Source organism: Lepisosteus oculatus, chromosome 4, assembly GCF_040954835.1.
Source record: "Lepisosteus oculatus isolate fLepOcu1 chromosome 4, fLepOcu1.hap2, whole genome shotgun sequence".
Taxonomy (NCBI): Eukaryota; Metazoa; Chordata; class Actinopteri; order Semionotiformes; family Lepisosteidae; genus Lepisosteus; species Lepisosteus oculatus.
Window position 1 is genome coordinate 43,035,798 of NC_090699.1, and position 13,352 is coordinate 43,049,149.

The window sequence follows — 13,352 nt, forward strand, 5'->3', positions numbered from 1 at the left end:
CACAGACTAAATCGGTATGTTTTTATAACAGAGCTGAATTAGAGTGTAGAAATCCTATAAAGCAGGAAAGGTTGTGGGTGTGTGAAACTCTGTTGCTGGCAGTGCATTAGTGTTCCGGCTCTCCTGCTGTTGATATTCTTTCACAGGCAAAGATGACTGAAAAGGTTCAGGCTTTCTACTTGGTTTTAAATTGCAATTGGCTGCTTTCAAGCCTGCAGTCATTTTTCATACTCAGGAAGCAGCCTCTTAATTTTCAATGGGGTTTCTGTTGCTGCTGCTTAGTTGTATCTACAGTAAGTACTATATCTGTATGAATGAATCAATCTGCCCAAAATTACTACCTTCACGGTTCTGCTCCGCATTGGCACTGACCATGAAAATACTGTAATAGAAATTAGTTGATGTTCCATTTTTTCACTAGATCAAATTCATTCTTTCTCAAGAAGACATTCTTATGTTTTGACTAAACAGAAAAATAAATCTCCTGTTTTCTTGCCATACCAAAGTGCAAAGTTGAATATTATAAACCAATGACAAAGAAAAACTGATTATATACTGTAGTCTTGTGTCTTTTTAATGGGAATAGCAGACCTGTCTTTGTGATAACTCAAGGAATTAAAATGACATAGAATTCCTAAGTAAAGTGAAGTAAGAAATACGTTTTCTACTAGTCTGATAGTAACTCTCTGTGGGCTTCACATCTGAAAGATTGGTCCACATTATCTTCTTTTTTCACTATTTTTCTTCTGATCCTTGGATCCTATTAAGATCTATTTTTTTTTGCTGTCCACTTTTAGCTCTTTTTTTCTGGCTATGGTTTTGCCTTTGAGGTTTTTGGCAGCTGTCTATAAGTTCTTGTTCTTTCTTTGAGTATTAGCCTTGTCTGTAACTTACAACATTGCAAGAAACACTAACATTTTGTAGCCTTTTTCTACAATTCTTCTTTGTGCTCAACCTGGATACCGTAAAGTTTTGCTTTCTATTTACAGTATATAAACCAGAACTTGACTGTTCATATTACAGTTATTCATGACAACATGTGCATTGATATACAGTTCCTCTTTGTAATAGTTTTAATGGTTTTTGTTACTAAAAACAGCACAAAACAGCAATGGTTTTGTTCCATTATATATAAATGATAGGCTTATCCCTTCTATGATTGTGACTTAGAACATCTGATGATTCTTAGATCTGAGAGCACTGGGTGGCTTTCTGGGTAACAGGCTATCTACTTATTGGGTCTGCTATGGCAAAGACAAAAGGAAATGTTTGGCAGTTTTAGGTTGCCGAGTGAGTCTAATTTTGATTACAAGCTTTGACATTGTCCCATACAGTATAAGCCAAAGCACACATTTTAAATGCGCTATGACATCTGCACAATGCTTTAGCATACTGTATGTTTAAATAGGGAGGACATATATTTTAATTGATAACATGCCAGTCGTAATTGTAACATCAACTGTTCTGACTTTTAAATGCAAATAATGGCTCCCTTTTTAATAGCTGCTTTTATTCCCCCATTAGTTGTTTTGCTTCTGTTATATTTCATATGTAGGCTGTTGTATAGTGGTGTTTCTTGGAAAATGTGTTAAAACTGTGCTACTAATACTACCACCACCTGAGTAGCTTTTGACACCCGATCAAAAGAATTCAATCTTTAGAAATGTGCACTCTTCTTATGAGATTAATTTTGAAACCTGTGTTCTCTGTTTCCTAGCATATTAGAAACTAGGATTGGGATAACATCTTGGCTGCTAGGAGTGGGAGTTTCTTGCACTGTTTCCAAGCAGGGAATCTTGTACTATTCATTGTAGAGGATACTATTGATCAGCTAGGCTATACAGAAGCCAGACAGGAGGAAGATACTATATTTTGTTTGGGTGTCATGCTAACATAAAGGTGTAAGAAAGATTACAAATGAGAGGAGGTCATTTGTCACATCTTGCTTATTTGGTTTTAATAGCTGATTGATTTCTGTGTGTCATCAATCATTTCCTTGAGGATCCCAGCAGTATGGCTTTGTTGTTTTTTTCACGTATCCACAGCTGTTCACGCTAAGGAGTGCTTCCTATTTCTAATACCCAGTGTATTAAAATCTTTTCATTTAGATCTGTATGTTATGTTCCTAATTAGATTGTTCAGCTTGAAATACTCATTTTGGGGTGCTGATTCATGAAGTTGAATGCTCAAATTATATCTCCAATGCCCTCTGTTCAATACAGTATTTGTGGAATTCTTTGCATTCCAGGATCTTATCCAGTCAGAGAACAATAGATTAGGTGTCATTTGGGTTTGGTGAGGTCAAAGTTGGACAGGAATCTAACATTTTTGCTGCTTAACAGTAATCCTTAGTGGATGACCAGGCATATGAAATCTTTATCAGTCAGTCTTGCTGGTCTTATGACACATGCATATGTCTGCTGTAGGTACTGTGGGGCTTCTGGTGTCAAAAGGAAGCAGATGGCCTGATAGTGTGTGTATTTTCAAAATACATCATGTTATTTCCTGTCCTCTGAAGACTGCAGCAGTTAGAGAAGCAGATTATCAGTTAACATTTTCAAAATTTAGAGCATATAAGGGGAATAATAATTGCTGATTCAACATTCAAAATAAAGAGACAGCAGGGTCTCAGCCTCCCTTCTGAGACTGATGGCTACTTGCCCTTCCTAGAGTTTTCTGGCAGCCCTAGCCTTGTTCCAGTCATTGTAGGAACAGCAGGTTTCATGCAGCTTATTTGGTTACTGTTACATTGGTTGCAATGTGCTGGTTGGTACTGTATCTGTCCCCATTGTCATGTCAACACAGATGATTGGGATGGCAGTGACTGCAGTGGGTAGTGAATACAGAGATTGTGACGGAAAACCATCCTATCAGACCTTGTGGTGCCATCCTGCCAATATGTGAGCTATGCAATCATGGTACTGCAGGACAGTTACAACCCTAAGTAAGCTCAGTGTCCCAAGCTAAACTTTAAACATTACTGCTGTCAAAGAAAACTCAGTCTTCACTCAGGTTAGGAGATTGTCGGAGATCTTTAATTCAATCAGCTGAAGGGAAGCATATCACAGAGAAAGGGTTTCCCCTAGCACTCAGTAAGACATGCTCCCTGGACAGAAGTTATACTTTCCTTTTTATACATTAAAAGTAGGCAAGACTTTAACATATCAATGGAATCCAAGGGAAAGGGGCAGTGTCAGAAGTCTTTGAAACATAAACAAACAGGACAGGAAGATGCCATTTGGCATCCTGCAATCTGTTTCATTTCTCTCTGGCTGAATACAAGGGTGTGAAGAATCACAGGCTTTAGTTGCAGAAAGACAGTGGTCTTGGGTGCAAACAGAAAACCTTTCCCGCACATAGTCACTTTCTTGACCTTTTTCACTCGGCCTTCCAAACTGCTGACAGATCAGTTTTCATATGTGTTTTTAGAGCAAAATGTCACTTATTCATAATATTCATAATTAGCTTAAAATAAAAAGCTGACAGAAACAGGACATCACAATTAAGCCATATACTATAGATTATAAACTGCAGCTTCCCTATTAGCTGTATGCATAGGATCTAATCTCTTATGGGAACTAATTTTCTCTGTGAACATGTTCAAATCTCTGGGCTGCTCATTCGTGGACTTTTGTACTACTTATGAAAATGTACTTTTCCCAATTTCTTTGCTAATGATTGTCCATCCACAATTCTCCTGGAGATGAAAGATCTGTGTTTTGTGGACAGTTGAGGATACTGCTAATGCTGTTGCTGGTTACTGATGAACATTTTTGCTATGAACTAGAACGTACTGTATGTCCAATATTAAGCGAAAGTACTTATTCATAATATGGTGTTCCAGGTTGCAACGTTGAGGAATTTAGAAATATGCTAACATTTGTCTAGGGACTGCAGCTGAATTCACCTTCTGATCTTGTTAGATCAGAACAAAAGAGGCCAATAGTTCCACCTACTGTACATCTTTCTGTGCCAAAGAACTGGTCTTTTTTTTCAATAAAAGAACTGATGATGATGATGACGATGACTGCTTATTTTAAAATCTCTAAAACATTTTGTCATTAATCAATTAGTTTGATATCTAAAAAGGAAATTGATACAGTATCTAATGGAAATTATTCTTACTATATTAAAACCTTATTTTTTCCTACTATGTGAACTTTAATGGTCCTTTACAACACAAGAGGTTGACAAAATTTTGCAAATGATGATTGACAGAGTGAAACAATGTATGATAAAATGGAAATGTGGACATTTCTGTTTTTGTTTCCCTGTTGGGGTGGGCTCTGGCAACCCTATTACTCTGTATGGAATAAAGTGGTCAGAAAATGAATGGATAATGGATAGATGCTCTCCTCGTAAAATAATCCATATCTTATATCCTTATTTCTAGATTCCCACGAGTTAGCTCCCATTTACATACATTTTATTTTCTTACGACACAAATTGACTTAAGAAAAGGTTTCCATTGTTATTTTTCTTGTGTACAACAGTTCAACATAATGTCCGATGGGAATTTGACTTGTATTAAAAAATGAGCCTTATGCCCCTGAAAGGCAGCAAGTAAATTCCATTGCCAAGGCCTGTCTGCGTTTTTGAGCATAAGCATTGAACTTCTCACACTGAAATGTTCACAGTAGTGGCTCTTTTTCAAAAGTAGTGATCCATGAAAAATAAGCCACCCTGGGAGGACTTAGGCTAGATTCTCATTCAGGTACATATGTTTTTATTTGATAGCAATGCCCTCTGTTCTGTGTAATACGGTGACCTTGCCTTTCATTTAATATCCCTGACTTCCAGACAGGACATTGGCACTGTTATGATTTATTTAGCCCTCTCTTTTGCGCATAAATATACCATATCTTTAATTTACCCCAGCATTGCCCAATTACATGATTCCTGCAAGACCAATTCATATAATTGTAAACCTGGACACTAATCCCGTTAGCAAATGAAAGACAGTATGAGATTTTTCTGGCATCCCGGTAAACTCATATGATTGTGAAGAGAATAGATTTCAGGCTTTACAGACTGCCCTGAAGCAAATTATTATCCTGAAGAGAGACATACAAGTGGTGGCAGTAGAAAGTTTCACTTAAATACTGACATTTTGAAATGGCATCTCTCCTGCAGATTTAAACAGCCAAAGAAGCTGTGCATGATTAAAACTTTACTGACAACAGATGCCAGCATATCTTTTGGGCAGAAAGGATATTTTTAAGGAAGCTCCTAATGATAGTGCTTTTCTTCATGCTGAATAATTATAAGCATGATGCATAGTTACTGGTATTGCTGCTCCTTACTGTGAAGTAGACCCTTAGGGGCAGCAAGGGTGCATGCTACTACTGTATCTCACAGCTCCAGGGTCCTAGGCTGGATTCTGGGTTGAGGAGTCTTTTGTGTGGAGTTTGAATATTCTCTCTAGATCTGTGTAGCTTTTATCTAGACACTTCAGTTTCCTGTCACCTCCTGAAATGATGCACGTGAAGGTTAATTGGCAATTTTTAATTGTCACTTTTGGGCAAGGAGTCATAGGTATTTCATACCATTAAGAGATTATGTTGGTTATCCTTTACATATTGTAATTCTCATTGGATAAAGCCAATTACTTCCATTTCTAATTGTAGTTATTTGTAACAATTTCATTTCAAAGGATCTCAAAGGGCGTTAGAGGTATGAGGAAGACTGGCGTAATATACATTTCATTTACCATTGGTCATGCTACTCTGAGTAGTATGCTGCAGTTTTACCAACTTTCTTTTTTCACACCAGTAATTGATTTACTCGACACCTACCCATATTCCATGTCTCTGCCACAGCACTGACAATGTACCTCTGCCCTGTTCAATTGCCCCACATGTGCGAACCTACTGTAAGCGCCAGAGCTGTATTCAGCACTGACTCTCTGGCTTTGCCAAGTGTTACTCTCCACTTAGCTCTCTTCCCGCACTGTAGCGCATCACTCTGCCAATTTTTTTTTCTTCCTGAAAGCTACCTTGAGGACATCCCTGATACTGAATCTGATAACTACGGGGCTGGCACTGCCAACAGATTTGACAGCTACACTCGAGCTGGCACGATTAGAGCACCAGGGGGTTTGGATTCCATTCTGTTTGTACTGGTTTGAATAATTTAAAACTTAAAAAAAGCACACTTTTCAAATTTTTATGCCAGCATATTATTTTTCCCATACACAGAAAATGAAAAAATGGCAGATGCAGTGGGCATCAGTAACAGAAGGAACTAAAGATTTATTTAAGAACTCCATCAAACCTTTGTCTTTACTGGTCACAAACCTTCACTTGAAATGTAATTACAAATACTGCAGAACTTCAAACAGCATGCAGCAGACCAAGCATATGATAAAAACTGATGCAATAAGCTCAATATTTTATGGCACTGATGTCTGAAACCATGTCTAACCCATAAAAGTCTTTTCCAGTTCCTGCACTTATTCAACACAAAGATTATCAGTGACTAACCTCCAAAAATTACATAAGCAGTTGAAAGACTTTTGAATAGTTTTTTTTGGTGATTGAATGTAGGCATGTAAAAATGAATGAACACTTGATGATGCTACTACGGTGCTCCGCCAGGTTTATGCATTAACTGAATTGAAATTCAGCAACATGATGAAACTTAAACATTTTCTCTTGAGATCTGGAAACAGTTATCATACAGCATATTAATAGGCTTGGATGTCTACATTATATTATCATAAAGTCTGACACATGAGGTTTGGTGGAAATCCCTTTGGAAACAAAACTCATTTGCCTGTTGACATTGTTCCATCTATGGATTCGAACACACGCTGGTAGGGGACAGTCCAGTGAATTCTGTTACAGTCCCTTAGCTTTAAATAAAAAGCTGACAGAAACAGGACATCACAATGAAGCCATATACTATAGATTATAAACTGCAGCTTCCCTATTAGCTGTATCCATAGGATCTCATCTCTTATGGAAACTGACTTTCTCTGTGAACATGTTCAAATCCCTGGGCTGCTTATTCCTGGACTTTTGTACTACAGTACTTATGAAAATGTACTTTTCCCAATTTCTTTGCTAATGATTGTCCATCCATAATTCTCCTGGAGATAAAAGATCTGTGTTTTGTGGACAGTTGAGGATACTGCTTACTGATGAACATTTCTCCTATGAACTAGAACTTACTGTATGTCCAGTACTAAGCAAAAGCAGAAAAAAGTACTATTTCCACATGCTCTCTTCTCATACTTAAGTCTTTATTCTCTTCCTCTTTTTTATCTCAGTTTCAGGTTAAACATTTTTTATTTTTAACCTAGTTTTATGGACAGTTGATTAAGTTATACTGAAGCCTCTCTCTCCAGTGCAGACAAGGAGGAAAAGCTGGCAAAATGTATGAATTAATTTAAAGTTGAATTTAAACCATTCATTTCTAAATTACTGTGAAAGTCAAAACAATTTTCTACTTCTGTCATTTTTTATTTTTTTTATGATGATGTGATTCTTAGAGCACCGTATGAAATGTGTCTCATGCCCTATTTAACAATATTTGCAAGAAAATTGTTGAAATCTGTGGAAGAAATATACCACAATAGACAACTTTGGGGGAACTAGGGAGAATAATAAGTAAGTTGCTTGCATCTGTAACACAGACATTTCATATTAGTTCTCAGCCACTGCAGTTGTTCTGATTAATTCAGACATTTTAGCAACTGAAGCTTGACTTCCATGCTTACTACAATGCTCAGATACATTTCCCTTTCTCTAGTGTCTTCTCCTGTAACTGTCTCATCACAAAAATGGCTTCTGTTGTGCTTTTCCCCGCTGAGAATCCAAATTGTGAGTTGTGGATCCTGACTATCTTCCTGAGTCTCTTGTCCAGATTTTTTTCCAGGATTTTCAATCCATGTTCCAGAAGTTTTATTCCTCTATAGTTGTTACACTCCATTGGGTCTCCTTTCTCCTTGTAGATGGTAACCATACTGCTTTTTGTCCATTCTTCTGGAATTCTCTCTTCCTTTGCAATATTGTTTAGCAATCTCGTCAGCCACTGAATCCCCTCTTCATCGAGGTTCTTAAAGTGTTCTGCTGCTATTCCTGATGGTCCAGTTGCTTTGCCCACTTTCATCTCTTTGATAGCTTCTGTCACTTCCTTTACTGAAATTTCTTGGATTGGTCCACACACTACGTCTGCCTCCACTAGGTTCTCCCTCTCATTTTCTGCATTTAACAGATTTTTGAAGTACTCCAGCCATCTTTGCTTGATCTGTTCTTCTTTAATTAAGACTCTGCCTTCTCCATCCTTGAGTACTGCCACCCGGATAATATCTTTTTTCTGTCTCGCTCTATGTTAAGCAATCTTGTCGATTTGGTCCTCTCCTTCCTTTGTTTCAAGTTTCTCATACCATTCTTTCCAGGCTCTTTCCTTTGCTCTTGCTACACTTCTTTTTGCTACCTTCATTAGTCTCTTATATTCTTGCAATTCTCCAGTGCCATCTTTCAGTGCCTTGTATGCTTTTTTCTTTTCCTTCAGTGTTTCCTGAACTTCCATATCCCAGCACCACTCTTCATTTTCCCTCGGTCTGCCTCCTCTTGTCTTTCCACAAACCCTGGTAGCAGCCTCTTCTAGGATGTGGCTCATCTCAGTCTACTCTTCTTAAACTGATGGCTCCACTGTTTCCTCTGTGTTGTTTTTCATTTCTCTCACCAGCCTGTTGAAATCCCTCGGGAGAGGGATCAGAATACCTCCTGGGTATCCCTGCCTGTTGTAAGAGGCGACTAAAAGGGTTGTGTCAGGGAGGGCATCTGACGTAAAACCATCTTGCCAAAACCATGGTTGCAAAGAACACAAAGCACATCAAATACAGTACCTAATCTATTAATCTTTTTTATAAATGTCTTCTTCAGACTCTGTGAAAAAAATGGGAGCATTTTCTATCTGTAGTTTATTTTTCCTACCTGCATATAATACACCTGTCTACATATGTCTGTATTTTTAATATCATTATCTTTACCAGGTGACTTTGCTCAGTCTCAGAATGTGTCTTTTTGAATCCTCCTAAACCTAGTTAGTAATATAGTCAAATTTCACTAGTAAATTGCAGTGAAATGCATACTGATATATCATATCAAATGAAGGCATTTAGAAAAGCTGTTCCATTATCCGTGTTTTAACTGCTTCTCCAATACAGTGTCACAGCTTGAACCATATCCCAGGAAGCAATGGGCGTAAGGCATAGTATATCTGTACAGGATGCCAGTCCATTGCAGGGAAGACACACAGACAAAGACATGCACACACTTACACCAAGGTCAAATTCCCTAACCTAGTTCCCTAACCTTTTAACTTTTAAAAGGTTAAAAGTATTAACCTACTTTTATGTGTTTGGACTGCAAGAGAAAACCTGAACACCTGGAGGACATGCACACGAACATGGGGAGGACATACAAACTACAAAAGACAGCATCTAAGGTCTGAAATTCAACCCATGTTCCCAGTGCTGTGAGGCAGTAATGCTAACCACTGCACCACTGTGTCACCTGATTCTGTTTTTCTTGGAAAACATTTGTTTTTATAGCACAATGTGGAGCAGGGCTAATCAAATCTAGTCTTAATTTAAACCATTAAATTGGTCCTGGTTCACTAAGAATTAGTGGAAGATATGAGCAAACATGAGAACACACAGATACGGAGTACCCATACTGAGAATTTAGGATTTAAAACCAATGCCAAATTAGAAACAAGGAAAAACATGTTGGTGGGGTCTCTGCTTTGTCATATAAACTGGGCGCCTTCCCTTTGCATTTATTGGCTTTTGTTTCTTACTGCTCCTCTTGTGTGAAGGACATGTCCAGCAGAGAGAAAGACAAAACGGTACTTTGCTGTCCACCTGTATTTTAGTACTGATAAAGTAATTTTGCCTCCAAAGATAAATGTGTAATTTAAGAAGCATGCCAATGAATCTGTAAGAATGCCATAACTTGTCTCTAAAAATATTCTATGGAGTATTAAACCTTAAAGTGAGGAGCTTCTCATTCAAATGTATTGTAATCACTATAAATTACAAGTTAAATTAATTACAGATAGTTTGACTGTTCAAGCAATGCAGTGGCTAATGCAAAGTTCAGATAAATCTAGTCTGGCCTATTGGATGTACTGTAAGTATTGACTGGGCAGGCTTGCAAATGGTATCTTTCTGTGCTGAATTGTGTAACATTGGACTTGCCTTAATGACCTGATTAGCACCGAACTGTTACGTTTCCAATGAGAGCACCAGAAAGTCACAGGAACAAATCCTTCTCTAATTGCAGCAGTTTTTTTTTTCTGCAAGGCTTTGCGCAGTGGTGGGCAGATATTCAATGGCAGATGCATGCAGTGAGCAAAAAAGAAAGTAAGAGACAGAATCGGGAGAACAGCTAATTGCCTGCAGGAGCTGGCAGTGTCTCATATAGGTGTGTCAGTAATTCTGTCATTCCCGTTGTCTTTTTATCTTTTTCTGTGCTGCCCAGCTTAATGGGCACTTGTGCAAAGAACAGCAATGGCCGATGTTCCGCCTTCTGTATACTTCAAACAGGTCGTAGCTGATGTGGTTTTTCTTGTTCTTAAATGAACACTTTGTTAGTTGCCAGAGTGTAGGTTTTTTTAAGGACAGTGGGCAGAGAGAAATGGCAGGGTGGTTAATCGGAAACCCATGACAAGTTTCTCCTGGGCTTACAGACAGCCCAGTTGGCAATTCTAGGGATTATGAAGAAGCCTGCTGATCCTGTACAAGCAAGCAGAGCTCTCCTTTGTTTTGCTATTTTCTTCAGTAATGATGTCCCCAGTGCATAAAAAACTGGGGGAGGAAATACTGCTTTGATTTGTTTGGCTGCTGCAGTGAGAAATAGAAACACAAAACAAGCACAAAGAGACTAAGTCAAGGGTCATTAAGAAACACTACAGTAGACAATGTTTTATTCTCGTCTGTTCCATGCTTGCTGATCTCATTCATATTCATATTAATTGATTTGTTAACTTAAAGGGGGCATAAAGACATAGAAAAACTAGACAGGACTAAATATTTTTGTTAAATAGTAGTAGAACAAAATAATACTAATAATACCTTGGATTTATGCAGCCATTTCAACATCCACTAAAGTGTAGTATCTTTTGGATTTGGTTTTACAGCAACATTTCTAGCACTAGTTATGAAGATATACAACAGGCAAGGTAGAAAAAGGAAGACTCCTTAGTTTGAAAGGCAAAATTAAAAAATGCCAAACTGAAAAAACCTGAAGTGCAATTTAATATTAAAATCACTTTATTGGCCATACTGTATAGAATTTCTTGTATTGGAATTTGTCTTTTCACATTCCCCAAGTTGTTCTCCATGAGACACACACACAGGGAGAAACGCTTGGGGTCAGAGTGCAGGGTTGGCCATTCATACGGTGCCCCTGGAGCAGCTGGGGTTAAGGGCCTTGTTCAGGGGCCCAGCGGAGTAGGATTCCTCTGCCAGTCGCAACAACAGCACTGAACTGAACAGAAGAAATTGCTGTGAGCAATAAGCCTTTAATGATTTCTGATTTAGAGCCATATTGCTGACGAATCTGTGTTATATAGCGATTACAGTGTTTTATATAAAAAGTCAATTAGCAGACATAATACTCTATTTGGGACTGCATAGTACTCTCATGGGACATTATATAAGGCTGTTGTGTTTATACGGTATGACTGTCTACAGAATGAAATAAATATTTGCTATTTGTACATCTCTTTCATCTAGGCATCCAGTAGAATGCATACTAGTAGGCTGCACCTACTAGTCTTAATTAAGTGCATACAGCTGGCATTAGCTTTGAAAGAGTTTTTGCCATCTGCTTTTCTCTTGTTAACTTACATTCTCACTCATTGTATATACAGTACCAGTGCATGTTCTGTGCAATTCACTTTTAGTCTTAATGTATTGAGTCTTAATGTAATGCAGACAAACTATACCATCTAGAATGCCCTCTTAAAGTATTGGGACAACAAAGTGAAAACTATTATTTTTACTTCCTATATGTTTAGCTATTTCCATTCATACATTTTGATTATATTAGAAAAAAACATAGTGCTACAGGTATAGGTGACAATGGAAATGTCTCTAAGAATCTAAATAAAGTGTGTAACACCTGGCAGTATAAACATTTACAGCTTCATATCAAAGGGGATGTTTTATGACATGTTTCGGGTCCAAGGAAAGTTTACCTTAGTTAAATAACTTCTAGGTAGTTGATTAAGTATCAATCAACAAGAGAGGGGAGACAGGAGGACACCAGGCAAGAGGTTATTGTCCAGATTATCCAAAAAGACCAGTTCCCATTTATTCTGTAGCATCTGAGTTTGCACAGAGAGAGATTTAACTGCATATTGTATTCTATTTAATCCACAAGACTGGTTTACCTTATTCTGGCCTTTGTACAGTAGGCATTAAGAGTTGAATATGTGTTAAAAGTCTGTAGTTTTTCTGGATAGTTAAGATGTTAGGCGCCTGGGACTACTTTTGTGTTTTCGTAAGTAGCGGACCTTGTGTGTTGTGTGTTGTATGTTTATGTTGTGTGTAGTGTAATGTCATTGTTAATATAAAATACACTGACTGTACAAAACATTAGGGATGCCTGCTCTTTCCTTAAAGTAGACTGATCAGTTGAATCCAGGTGAAAGCTATGATCCCTAATTGATTCACCTGTTAAATCCACTTCAGTGTAGCTGAAGGTGAAGAGACAGGTTAAAGAAGGATGTTTAATGTTTGAGACAATTGAATTGTGAATGTGAGGGAATATGGGCAAGAAAACAAATATTTAAGTGCCTTTGAATGGAGTATGATAGTAGGTGCCAGGTGCGCTAGTTTAAGTGTGTCAAGACCTGCAATGCTATTGGGTTTTTCAAGTTCAGTAGTGTCCCATGTGTATCTGGAATGGTCCATCACCTAAAAGACATCCAGCAAACAGCAGACCAGTGGCTTATTGATGAAAGAGGTGAAAGGAGGCTGAAACAAATTGTGCATATTAACAGACAGTCCACAGTCAACGGACAGTCCAGTGCAACACTGGTACCAAAAATACCACTCGTACCCTCAAAAGAATATACAATTCATTGCACCTTTATAGGTTATGGCAGCTTACCACCTTACAGAGTTCCGCTTCTTCAGGCAAAAAAAAAACAAAAAAAAACTGCTATTGCAGTGGACTAAGGAACAAAACCACTAGACATTCCTTCTGTTTCATGCTGATGAGTGGACTAGGGTATGGAGAAAACCACATGAGTGGTTGTAGTCAGATAATGGTGGTGTGATGGTGTGGGGCACACACTGGGCAGCATCTGAATGTCACAGGATATCTAAATCC

General features: G+C 38.0%; 1 protein-coding gene across 1 annotated transcript in view; it reads left to right on the plus strand.

Moving 5' to 3' along the window:
* LOC102690192 (pro-neuregulin-3, membrane-bound isoform) overlaps positions 1 to 13,352 on the plus strand; it is a 424,542-nt gene that overhangs the window by 109,428 nt on the left and 301,762 nt on the right. The window lies entirely within an intron of this gene.